This window comes from Mirounga leonina, unplaced genomic scaffold (genome assembly GCF_011800145.1).
Source record: "Mirounga leonina isolate KUSES-001 unplaced genomic scaffold, KU_Mleo_1.0 Mir_321, whole genome shotgun sequence".
Lineage (NCBI taxonomy): Eukaryota > Metazoa > Chordata > Mammalia > Carnivora > Phocidae > Mirounga > Mirounga leonina.
In genome coordinates this window covers 4,790,632-4,803,447 of record NW_023270680.1, presented here as the reverse complement: position 1 = coordinate 4,803,447, position 12,816 = coordinate 4,790,632, and the positions used below count along the sequence as shown (strand labels likewise).

Genomic DNA, 12,816 nt, shown 5'->3' with positions numbered 1-12,816 from the left:
CCTCTCCCGCTCCCCTCCTGGCGCTGACCCCCCACGCCCACCCCTGCCTGCCATCCTCTGGCTTCCGCTCGGGCCGTGTTGAAGGTGGGGCCTTGGACCGTTTCAGGGAGCCCGTCGGTTTTCCTGGGTGTCTCCTATGTATGCAGGAGACTTTGTTAAACTTCTGTTTGCTTTCCTCCTGTTACTCGGTCTTAGGTCAATTTACTTAGTAGAAGAGCAAAGAACCTAGGAGCAAAGAAGGGACAACTCTTCTCCCAACCTCCCCAACTGATCTAAGGCCTTGAGATCCTTTAGTAAAAGATACTTTCAACGTTTTTTATTGATAACATCTGACTAATAACCTTCACTATAGGCATCTGGAAGGCTTAGGTAGCCCTGGCTCTAGGTTTTCCTACTCTGGGGCCTAAGGGCAGGCTGCCCCAAGATGGGCCACTCTGGCATGAAGGTTATTTTGAGCTGAAGGCAACGGAGACCCTGTGGGCTCAACAGAATTTTTTTGCCCCTTCCTTAATTACATAGGAGAATCTAAATTGGGAGTCTTTCCAAGAACACTGGTCATTACCAGAGATAAATTTTATCTGAGGGACCCATCCAATGGCAGGACAAACAGCTAATTAGCAAACATTTGCTTTTTCTTATTGCCCTGTGAATTACATTCCTTCCTTCAAAGTCCCAGACCCTTACCTTTTTCTTAATTCGGGATGACATATATACCTCATTTTGTCTGACTGTCTCTGGAATTTCCCTCTGTGGATGCCCCATGTGTAAGCTGTTAAATTTGATTTTTTTCCTGCTAATCTATATCTCATGTTAATTTGATCCTGATCCAGGTAGAAGGACCTTGAAGAGAAGAGGAATTCTTGCTCCCTGGTACTACTTAAAAACAAAAGATTGTTTTATATTGTGTATATTCTTTTCTTGTGTTTCTTTTTTTTTTTTTTAAGATTTATTTATTTATTTGAGAGAACGAGAATGAGAGAGAGAGAGTACATGAGAGTGGGGAGGTCAGAGGGAGAAGCAGACTCCCCGCCGAGCAGGGAGCCCGATGCGGGACTCAATCCAGGGACTCCAGGATCATGACCTGAGCCGAAGGCAGTCGCTCAACCAACTGAGCCACCCAGGCGCCCATCTTTTCTTGTGTTTCTTAAATATTCATTGTATCACTTACACCATAGTTTTTAGTAAGTGACCAGTTAGCAAAAGAAAGCAAAAAAAATGTCTTTATCTGAGTCAGTTTCCTATTCTTTCTTTTAGTAGGTTATAAGAATGGTCAAAAGGAAGGAATAACACAATATTTGCTATTGTGCTATTGCTATGGACACCTCACGATAAAACCCAAGCAGAGACTGGAATTTAATTCAGGTCTATGCACAGTTTGGCTCTGTCACGTGTAACAGTATATACCAGCCGGCTGATGGAGTTTCAGGTCCCTTCCAGGGCTGGCAGTCCTATCATGTGACAATTCATGTTTAAATAAGTCCCTACAGCAAGTGTGAGCTCATCTTGAAATGCAGACAGGACAGAAACATGAATTTTATTTTATTTTTTGAAACATGAATTTTAAATAGTAAGTGGCAGGCTAGCTACAAATAACTTGTTCATCCTCCCTCCAAAAAAAAAAAATTATTAAAACATCTGTCAGTGCAGTGAACTGTATTATCAAAAAACCAAGTAGGAACAAAAAGAAAAACCAACTAGGACAAAACAAGGCTCCCGCCCTGATGGGATCCACGTGGTGCTCTGGGTGTACAGAAATAAACATTATATGACATGGCATTATTTGAACATTAAATGACATGGCAACATTTAAGTGACTCTTAAAAGAAAAAAAAACTCTTTTAAGTAAAAAACAGGAAGAATCTTTCAAAATAAGATTGAGGATTTATTCCAAGATTAATGTTAGCCCAGATGGTGATGCTACTGGAAACTCCAGAGTAGGATCACCTCAAAATGGAACAGCAAGGATTTAAACTGGGCTGAAGCACATTTAGAGAGGGATGAGGAGACAGAGTGCCGAGCAGGAAGGCGGCCTGCAGGGAGTGCGCAGGTCAGCCTGCTGGGTACAAAGGCTTCAAACCCTGGGGATGGAAAATAATTGCCTGTGTGGACGGCAAGGACTTTACTCCCTATCTGGTGGGAAAGAGAAGCCAAGCATAGACACACCTGTGGTTTGCAGGGTGGGCAGAAGAGTAGGGAGACTCTGTGACTTGGTTGCCTCATCTGTAAAATGGGGATAATAAGCTTGCGGTGAGGTCATCTCAGCCTGGCCCAGAGTAATGCTCAGTAAATGATAGTTCTTCTGTGTCACGGCCTCTTTGAGAAGCTGATAAAAGGTACAAACTTCTCCCCAGAAAAACGTGCACCTGACAGGAAGGAATCGGCAGACCTCACACACACCCTGCGCACACTCACCCGGCCAAGCCCATCCCAGAGTCGGAGAACCCCAGCTGAAGGTCCTGAATGACAGCTTGGCAATTTTTATCAAACTGTGAAATTTATGTTTGATTCAAGAACAACATTTGTAGAAATTTCCCAAAGACGATAAATGCAGGAAAGAAAGAGAACAAAGGGTACCTACAAGGTTATTGATCACAGCTTTGCCAGACAACCAGCTGCTCCTTCCCAGGAAATAACCAGGCCAGCCATAAAGATAATAATGCTGCTCTATTTCTTTCTTTTTTTTTAAGATTTTTTTATTTATGTATTTGAGAGAGAGAGTGAGCGAGAGAGTACAGGAACAGGGGCAGAGGCAGAGGGAGAAGTAGGCTTCCCGCCAAGCAGGGAGTCTGCTTCTCCCTCTCCTGCTCCCCCCTCTTGTGCTCTTTCTCTCTCTCTCTCAAATAAATAAAATCTTTAAAAAAAAAAAAAGACTGAGCCACCCAGGCGCCCCAGTGCTGTTCTATTTCTTGACAACAAACACATCCAAGATACATTAAGATAGTGGGTATAATGTGAAACCATCTTTATAAAATTATATTCCTGTGTGTGTGTGTGTAGGTGAAAGTGGACTTCGGCTGCCTCCATTCTGACTTCAAACTTTCCAGTGGGTTCTTCTTTCCAGCTGGTCCCTTGGCTTAGGCGGAAGACCCTGAGGACAAAGCATTCTCTGGTGGGAACCGAAACTCCCCCCTGGAGCATAAGGACTGCCTGGGCCAGCGAGACCCCTGCCTGATTGACTCCAAAACAGTGATCCATTTGACTTTTAGGGCCTGCAGGGACCCACCCTCCTTTGCCCCACATTTTCCTTCTATAAACCCAGAAGTATTCCAGCTAGTGTCTTTGAGACACTAGCCCGCTGTCTTCCCAGCGTTGGCCTCACTGAAGTAAATTCTTCTTTCGCCGCCACTCATTTCTCTACCTTTGGGTTTTGTCAGCGGCCAGTGGCTGAACCTGTTGTGTTTGGGACCCCTGGAACCAGGTGCTCATGCACTCCCTGTGACCCAGCTACGTTATGGGTAAGAGGCTTCTCTGAGGAGAAGAGCATTGGTGCAGAAGTTCACGAGATTCCCCAGTGACTGTGGGCAGCCAAGGACCGGGGCTGACAGCGGACGCCCTGCGGAAAGAGCATGCAGCTAGAATGTGTTGCTACCAGACTTCTTCCTTCCTTCTGTGGCGGAACATTGTAACCTCTGCAGCTGAGGGTTCCCTTCGCAAGTGAAAGGGGCCTTGAGGAATGAGCGAGGGGCAGCGTTTGTCCCAAGAGAGCGGGCGGCGGCAAATCATGTTGGGACAACTGAAAGAAACCACGACGCTGACAACTTTGGAAGTGTTCCGGACTCCACAGGAGCAGTCATGAGGATCTGCTCGACCAGACGTGCTAGGGCCAAGGAAAGGGAAAATAAACTCAATTCCGCACAGCTAAGGTATTTAACCGGGAGATGGGCATAGACACTGGGTAATCAAGGGAGGGGCCGGCTTGGGGGAGTGAAGAGAGAGCTAAGGTGTGGGCCCTGAGGAGGGAGCCATGGTGAAGGGGGTGTAACTAAAACTACAGGGAAGACAAGGTCACCAGTTATTACCTGGGGCTTCAAAGACCCATCAAAGCTGAAATTGTTAGAGGACTTGGTGGGACAGGTAGGTCGTCAGAGCCGGGGTCCCCAACAAGAAAATAAGGAGTGAGGACAGCTAAAATAAAACTGCACTGACGTCCTGTTCTGCACTTAGACAGGACCCCACCAGCACTCTGTTCTGCAGCCTTGGCAGAAAAGATTTCTGCAAAACATCCTTAAATAAGACAACCACAAGGCTTGTGTCCCCACTGATGTGGGAAACAAAGGCAGAAGGAAACACAGATAAAATTAAATGTCCTTATCACCTGCAGCCCATTGACAAATACTTGAGGCAGGCAGAGTATCGTGTTCCTGCAGGAAGCTCCAGTCTTCATGTTAATGCTCTGCCAGAGGGAAAAGCAACCTTAGTTTGACAATAGCCAGGTCTCCAGTATCCTGTGAATCTTCTCTAGCATATGAAAATCCTTTTGGAACTTTCCTTATCTTTACTTCCCCCAACCCCAAAGAATAGAATCAATTGCTACTCATTATCATACGGTTTCACTTATACGTGGAACATAAGGAATAGCATGGAGGACATTAGGAGAAGGAAGGGAAAAATGAACGGGGGGAATCGGAGGGGGAGACGAACCATGAGAGACTATGGACTCTGAGAAACAAACTGAGGGTTTTAGAGGGGAGGGGGGTGGGAGGATGGGTTAGCCTGGTGGTGGGTATTAAGGAGGGCATGTACTGGGTGTTATATGAAAACAATGAATTGTGGAACACTACATCAAAAACGAATGATGTATTGTATGGTGACTATCATAACATAGAAAAAAAAAAGCCTAAAAAAAAAAAATTCCCAGGGCAGCAGCTCCTTCTGCCCACAGGTCCTGTCACTGTGCTTTAATAAAACCATTTTGCACCAAAGGCGTCGCAAGAATTCTTTCTAGGTCATCACTCTGGACCACATCAGACCTCACCAAAAAATATTCAAAAACTACATCGCCTAGCACAGGCAAGGGGCAGTTAAGACACAAGTCCCCAGATGTCAGCAAAAAAAGACCATCAGCATGTAGACATGAATCTGATAGGTAGACAGATGTGTGATCAAAGCCATGATTGGCACAACTGAGTACACCCTGGTTGCTTAAGAATGTTCCGCAGAGGGGCGCCTGGCTCAGTCATTGGGCGTCTGCCTTCGGCTCAGGTCATGATCCCAGCCAGGGTCCTGGGATCAAGCCCCGCATCAGGCTCCCCGCTAGGCGGGAAGCCTGCTTCTCCCTCTCCCACTCCCCCTGCTTGTGGTCCCTCTTTCGCTGTGTCTCTCTGTCAAATAAATAAATAAAATCTTAAAAAAAAAAAAAAAAAAAGAATGTGCCGCAGAAGAGTGCATGAAAACCCCTAAACTTAGAAACTCCGAGGGCGGGCGCCTGGGTGGCTCAGTTGGTTAAGCAACTGCCTTCAGCTTAGGTCATGATCCTGGAGTCCCAGGATCGGGTCCTGCATCGGGCTCCCTGCTCAGCGAGGAGCCTGCCTCTCCCTTTGACCCTCCCCCCTCTCATGTACTCCCTCTCATTCTCGCTCTCTCAAATAAATGAATAAATCTTTAAAAAAAAAAAAAAAAAAAGAAAGAAACTCCGAGGGCAACCACTCGGGCCCCCTCCCTCTCTGGGAGCTTTGTACTATTGCTCAGTAAACATTGCTTTGCTGCCCACCACTCTTGCCTGGTCTACCCCTTCATTCTTGGAAGCGGCGTGACCGAGAACTATGGGAAGGCAGACAATTCCAGCAACAAAATCGAGGTCTGAGAGGCTCCTCACCTGGGAGGAGAAGGAGAAGCTAAAGGAGGGGTAGCAGGCAGCAGGGGAGCCCAGGAAATGGTGCGGAAAAAAAGGCTGGGTTAATACCAAGTTCAAAACAAAGGAGAGATCAGAACATTCAGGATGAAAGTGCGGGTGGCCTTTGATGGGTACCTGCAGGAGTCTGGTCCTTGCTCCGAATGGCAGAGGGGGGGAGCTCCAGTGGCGCAATCGGTTAGCGCGCGGTACTTATACGACAGTCCGAATGGCAGAGGGGTGCTTCATGGGGACCCAGGCAGGGTTGGGGGCATTTGTCCTGGAATAGACCAAGGAAGAAAGTCAGTGGCTGGAGAAGGAAGGTCAAGGAAAGGCTTGGGGTTTCTCCAGTTGTGTTTTGTTGTTTCTGCTGTTGCCCCCAAAGGCCCTCCAGCACATTTCCAGCCAAAGCCAGTGGGCACAACAGAACAGGAGAGAAAAGCAATCGGTAAAGGAGTTCCTTCTCAGAGGAGGTCCAGAGCTTCAGGACAAAGCTTGAACGCAGGGAACTCACTTTGAAAAAGAGGGATTTACAGCTGTTCCTTCAAAACACAGGAAGAAGCAAAGGTCGAGACAGGTGGGACCACTGGGAAGGAGTCAGCGTGGCGATCGGAGATGGACGATCTTAGGGAACACGGGGGGTTGCGAGACACGGTGCACATGCGTGAGAGTTGAGCAGTAGAGAAGTTCCCTAATCTTCTGAAAGGAAACAGGAATAGTGAGGAACTCATTAAATCTTGAAGCTCTCACACTGCCGTCTCTGGGGCAGTTGGGTTCTTTCGGGAAATGGGGAAAGAACAGAGGACTAACCCAGCGGCCTGAGAAGGAAAACCAGCTGCTTTTTTTTTTTTTAAAGATTTTATTTATTTGAGAGAGAAAGAGAATGAGAGACAGAGGGCATGAGAGGGAGGAGGGTCAGAGGGAGAAGCAGACTCCCTGCCGAGCAGGGAGCCCGATGCGGGACAGCCCGATGCGGGACTCGATCCAGGGACTCCAGGATCATGACCTGAGCCGAAGGCAGTCGCTTAACCAACTGAGCCACCCAGGCACCCAAACCAACTGCTTTTGAGTAGTGGCCACCTGGCATGATACCTGAATTTACCCTTGTGCCCGGCGTCCCCTGAACGCCCTATAAAACGTCAATGTTGATGATGCCGTGACTTTTACCATGCCGTGAGCCTCAGTTTCCCTGCCTGTAAAATACAAAGAGTGACAGCTACCATACCTCCATGGATGTTGGAATAGTTCTTTGAGATCCCCAGATAAAAGGAATCACGAAAACACAAGGTATTCTATGAGAATGCGCTATTTCACATACATATTTAATGTATTTTCCTTTAACAAAAACACCACCTCCAAAGCCTCTAGGAAACACATGTCAATCAAAAATCTCAAAGGCCACCCAAGACTTCATCACCCGCAAAGAAGCTGACATATATAGGCAGTTTACAGTTTAGATTTCCTGCCCTCAAAACACACTGCCCACAGTTTGTATCAGAAATAGCTGCTTAAGGGCGCCTGGGTGGCTCAGTCAGTTGAGCACCTGCCTTCGGCTCAGGTCATGATCCCGGGGTCCTGGGATCGAGCCCCTGTTTGGTTGGAAGCCTGCTTCTCCCTCTGCCCCTCCCCCATTCATTCTCTCTCTCTCTCTCCTAAATAAATAAAATCTTAAAAAAGAAAAAAAGAAATAACAGCTTAATTCTTGGTCAAACACCTGAAACAGTCTGTCCACATACTGCAGGGTTATTCAGACCCACCTACACATATATTCTTAGAAATCATGTTATCTTAACACCAAGACATATTTATTGCTAAGTGGAAAAAGCCTAAGTGTGGCCAGTGTGTGTGCCCTACCTTTTGTGTGAAAAGGGAAAGAAGAAGCATAGCTCCAGTTGGCTTAGGGAGCTCTGAGATCAAACCCCAAACACTGGGTGGGGGGGGAGGTGCACAGGGAAGGCAGGACCAAGGATGAAAACGAGACTTGTCCCTGAACGTTTCTCTAGTTAGACTGTTAAACTAGTAAATGTATCACCTATTGAAACTTTTCCAAAACCATTTTAAAAATAAAACATTAATGGGACAGATCTGTATGTGACCACAAGAGCTCCAACACACACTGTTGAGCTCAGAACAGAATGTACACCATGACCCTAGTGTGCACAGAAAGTATATGGGGATGGCTGGGGTTGGGACAACAGGGGGTTGTAGTTTATATTTAGATTCTGTTGGAGTTTTTTATGTGTCTTTTTTAATTTATTTTTTAATTTATTTTTTTATTTTTTTTAAAGATTTTATTTATTTATTTGAGAGAGACTGAGAGAGAGAGCACATGAGAGGGGGGAGGGTCAGAGGCAGAAGCAGACCCCCTGCTGAGCAGGGAGCCCGATGCGGGACTCGATCCCGGGACTCCAGGATCATGACCTGAGCCGAAGGCAGTCGCTTAACCAACTGAGCCACCCAGGCGCCCTATGTGTCTTTTTTTAAAGGATCAAAAAGAAGAACCCAGTGTCTTTAGTATGAATTTCTCCCTTATTCCTTAGGACATTCCTGGTTACGTGCCGGTTACATTTCTAGAGAAATGAAGAGTACTGCCTTGTTTTCAGGTGCTACATGTTGGAGGTGAAACGTTGTGACATTTGTAAAGTGCTTATTTTAAATGACACATACCACACACACCCAGCATCCAGCAAACACACACACGTGCTCAGTCATTTAAAGTAAGCCTCGGACAGAATGCATATGTACGAATATATAAAGAGAGAAAATGTGGCAAAACATTAATAATTGATGGATCTAAGTGAAAAATATGAAATTTTCATTCTACAGCTTTAAGATTTTTCAAAAAAAGTTGCAGGGCGTGGGAGGGTACACAGGAGTAGAAAATGATTGGAGGCTCGGGCCTGGGAAGCAGCGTAGATGTGGGTAAAGCTGTGAAGGGGGACCCAGATGTTTACTGCTTGAATCCTATACCGTGAGGATGTATCCACATGTAGAATCAACAGGCCCAGGAAAAGGGGAGCCGTGTGTAAACCCCTGTGATGCGTCCTGCACAAGGTCATGCTTGCTAAGCATTAGCTATGGGCAGTTACGCATTTCCTGATTCAGGGAAGAAAGTGTGTGGTGTCTGTTTGCCCTTGGAAGGGGGTCAGGCCAGGCTTTGATTGACTGGTACTGTGAAGCTTCTGACTCAGTCCTGACACTTTACTGAGGATGTCACACTCTTCCCACTAAATGAGCACAAAAGTTGAATATGAAACATGCAAAGGCCGAGCTCCCCGCAAACCCAGCACGCTACTCCATGTTCAGACTCTGCAGCAAATCACATCACCCCTGCGCCTGGAGAGGTTCGAGCTCCTGAAGACCAGGAGGCGCTGGGCCATACAAGGCCCCCCTGAGGTTCTGCTCCTGGTTCAGGAGCCCTGCTCATCACTAGACACAGAGTGATACGAAATACGGATAATAGTGATTACTTCACAAATCATTTCTATATATTCAGAATTTCTAGAAAATGGATATAGAAAGAAACTACACACCCCAACATCTAGAAACAAAAGAAGAGCGCACTGCTAAAATCTCTCCGTAGGTTCTTATTAATTCCAGTTGCTTTTCTTTGATCCCTATGTGGCTGACTAATTCCACGGCAGTCACATCACCAAACCATGCATTCGAGTAATTTAAGTGGCAAAAATATCCATAAAATGCCTCAGTATCTGGTTCATCTTGCCAAGCAGTTGACCTGCACACTGTGCATGACCACAAATATTCCCTGGATGATGCATCCCAGAGTTCCGGAGTGCCGGAGTGCCTTGGAGACCCAAATGTCAATTTAAAACTGTAAACCTTCTAGAAGAAGATACAAGTGAAAATCTTTCAGACTTTCATCGGCAGAGATTGTGCAGGACACTAAAAGCATCTGTCAAAAAGAAAACAATTGGTATTTTGGACTTCATTAGAATTAAAAACTTCTGTTCAAAAATCTCAGTTATAGAAAATCGAGAAGACAACCAGAGGCTGAGAAGTCCTCCTCCAGGACAAAATTCCACATTGTTTACTACCTCACGTCCATTGCGACAGCTACTATCAAAAAAACAGAAAGTGGGGGCGCCTGGGGGGCTCAGTGGGTTAAGCGTCTGCGCTCAGCTCAGGTCATGATCCCAGGGTCCTGGGATCGAGCCCCACATCGGGCTCCCTGCTCAGCCAGGGGGCCTGCTTCTCCCTCTCCCTCTGTCCCTCCCCTCCCCATGCTCATGCTCTCTCTCTGTCAAATAAATAAAAACTTTAAAAAAGAAAAACAGAAAGGGAGTGTTGGAGAAGCTGTGGGGAGACTGGACCCGTGTGCACTGTGGGTGGGCATGGGAACGAGAGGGGCTGCTGTGGAAAACAGTATTCTCTTTCCCCCCAAAATTAAAACTAGAATTACCATATGACCCAGCAATTCCTCTTCTGGGTGTAGACACAGAGAACGGAAAGCAGGCGCTCGAGGAGCTACGTGCATGCCCGTGTTCACAGTAGCCAAGACGGGGAGGCAACCCAAGCGTCCACTAACAGATAAACAGGCAAGCAAATGTGGCCCCCGCATACGACGGAATAGGACTCAGCCTTAAAAAGAAGGAAACCCTGCAGCACGCTACAGCGTGGGTGAACCTTGCGGACCCCGTGCTCAGGGAAACCAGCCGCTCACGGAAGGACAAAGACTCTACGGTTTCACTTCTACGAGGTCCCTGGAGCCGTCAGATCCAGACGCTGAGGGTAGAGGGTGGGCGCCAGGGCACTGGGGGAGGGGATGGAGTCAGTGTTTCGTGGGGACAGAGTCTCAGCTTTACCAGATGGAAGGAGTCCAGGAGATGGGGCTGTGATGGTCACACAACAAGGGAATGAGTCTAATGCTGCTGAGCTGCGGACTTAGAAGTGGTTCGAGTGGTAAATTTTATGTTATGTGTATTTTTCCATAAAAAAAAAATGGAGAAAAAAAAATCTGATGTGTGATCGTTCAGGCTTGCCCACGGGCCATCGCAAGGCTTTGTCTCTCTCACAGATTTCAGTCTCTGCTCTGGAGCGGGCACCGTGAACGGCCGGCCAGAGCCCACCCTGGCCCCAGAAGGTCGGCGGGGGGGCGGGGGGGTGGGCACTGGCCAGCAGGACTTGTAGAGGAGACATGGCATTTCCAAAATGAGGAAGAGCTGCCTATGGAGTAATGAGACCCCCGTGGCTGGAAGCATCCAGAGCAAACTGACATTTGTAGGATATTTGAGGAGAGTCAAGCAATGAGGCATGCACTGGAGAGAGCCAAACATCATGACAAGGTAGGAGTCCGCGGGGTGATACCTCCACCTGTGGGTTCCCGTGGCCCAGATGCAGCCAGCTGGATTCCTTCTCCGCTCTGCAGCTCTCTAAACAGCCAACATTTCCTCTTTCCCACGCGCGCCAAGCCAGGCAGAACCAGTGAATGGCGGAATCCGTGCAAAGAGTGCATTTTCTCCTGCAGAGGATGTACTCACGGCTCTGTGAGCACGAGAGAAAATCGCTCAGGTTTGTACTTTCAGAAAGCCATCTCTGGTGTTTGTGGAAAAGCTCATTTTTTGGATTAGTGACATGAAGCACCTAGCTCAGCACCACCACCAAGGAGGACACAGTCCCGATTCTGCTCCCAGCAGTGGTCTCTTGTTTTCCCGCTTTGGAAGTAGCTCCTGAAGGAAATTGTAACCAACAAACACACGCAAACTTTGGGAGCTGGGATTCTGATAAAAGAGCTAAAGGCCTGCAAAGCCCCTTGTCAGCTCCTTTCTCTCCCTTCCACGGACCATAAAGAGCCAGCTCTGCGATTAGGCCGCCCACCTGGGCAGAGTCCACCGGATTTCCAACCGGATGGGGCTGTCGACCCCAGCAGATCCAGATCCAGGTGACACGGATCCTTTGTTCCTCTCTCCGAAGCTTCTCAGCACGTGACCTCTCCAGCAGGACCCCCTCCGGAATGACTGTCCTCTCGTTTTCGGTGAACCATTCCGGTTCCCCTCACTTCCCCTACTCTTGTGAAGTCCGGATGAACCTGGTACGTGGCCGTCCAGGGTTGGAGTCTGGAGCCCCAGGACGGGGTTCCGACACGTGCAGCCCTGGGCAGGTGCCAACCAGGGTGACACAGCCCAACCAGCATCGGGCTCCCGGTTCAACCCAGGTCCAAACAAGCAAACGCAGGCAGCGGCCCCGCTCTCACAGACCAAACCTTCAACACAGAGCAGCCCCACCCCGAGTCCTTGTTTAACTGTTCAAACCCGCAGGAAAATTGAAAAACGAGTCAAATGAGCACACTGGAGTCCTTCACCCCCATGCATCAGTTGCTACCATTTTCCCACTGCTCTCTCTCTCTTTCCCTGTTTATTGTTGTGGGACCATTTGATAGTAGGTTGTACAGAGTGTGACACTTGGCCCCCGAATACTCCAGCGTACGTCACCTAAGAGGAAGGAAGGTCTTCCTCACCTCCTTCACTCATGAGAAAACAGACATTCATTCCGTATCACCACCTGACAAGTAATCGAGGCGGGTAGCAGGGCCACCCCCAAATGTGCAGCCTTGGCATGTGTATTATTTTGAGCTGAAGACAACCGGGGCCCAGCACACTCTGGAAAACTTTTTACCTCTCCTTCAACTGCCTGAAAGAATTCAGATCGGGGCCTGTGTCAGGAAGAGAGCATCACCAGAGAGAATGTTTTACATCAGATTTGGGCAGAGATCTGCCTACCAAACATTTGCTTTTCTCCCCTTCCTCTGAGTTGTCTTGCTCCCCTATGAAGCCCCAGACCCCTACCCCGCCTCTTTCCCTCGGATGGACGCCTGATTGCCTTGGAGTCTCCTGTGCTGATGGGGGCTCCCGTCTGTACAAAACTGTTTTTTCTCTGTTAATCTGTCTTACGTCAAATTAATTATTAGACCAGCCAAAGAACCTAGAAGGGAAGAAGGGAAATTTTCCCTATAAATGTTCCCCATTGTC

At 47.8% G+C, this 12,816-nt stretch overlaps 1 long non-coding RNA gene across 1 annotated transcript in view; it reads left to right on the top strand.

The window, feature by feature from the left end:
• The window catches only part of LOC118026844, a 5,030-nt gene extending 417 nt beyond the window's left edge, over positions 1–4,613 (top strand). The window contains exons 2-3 of the long non-coding RNA XR_004683699.1: positions 831–870; positions 2,998–4,613. This is a non-coding gene — a long non-coding RNA (uncharacterized LOC118026844). The remainder of the gene's footprint in view (positions 1–830; positions 871–2,997) is intronic.
• The last annotated feature ends 8,203 nt before the right edge of the window (positions 4,614–12,816 follow it).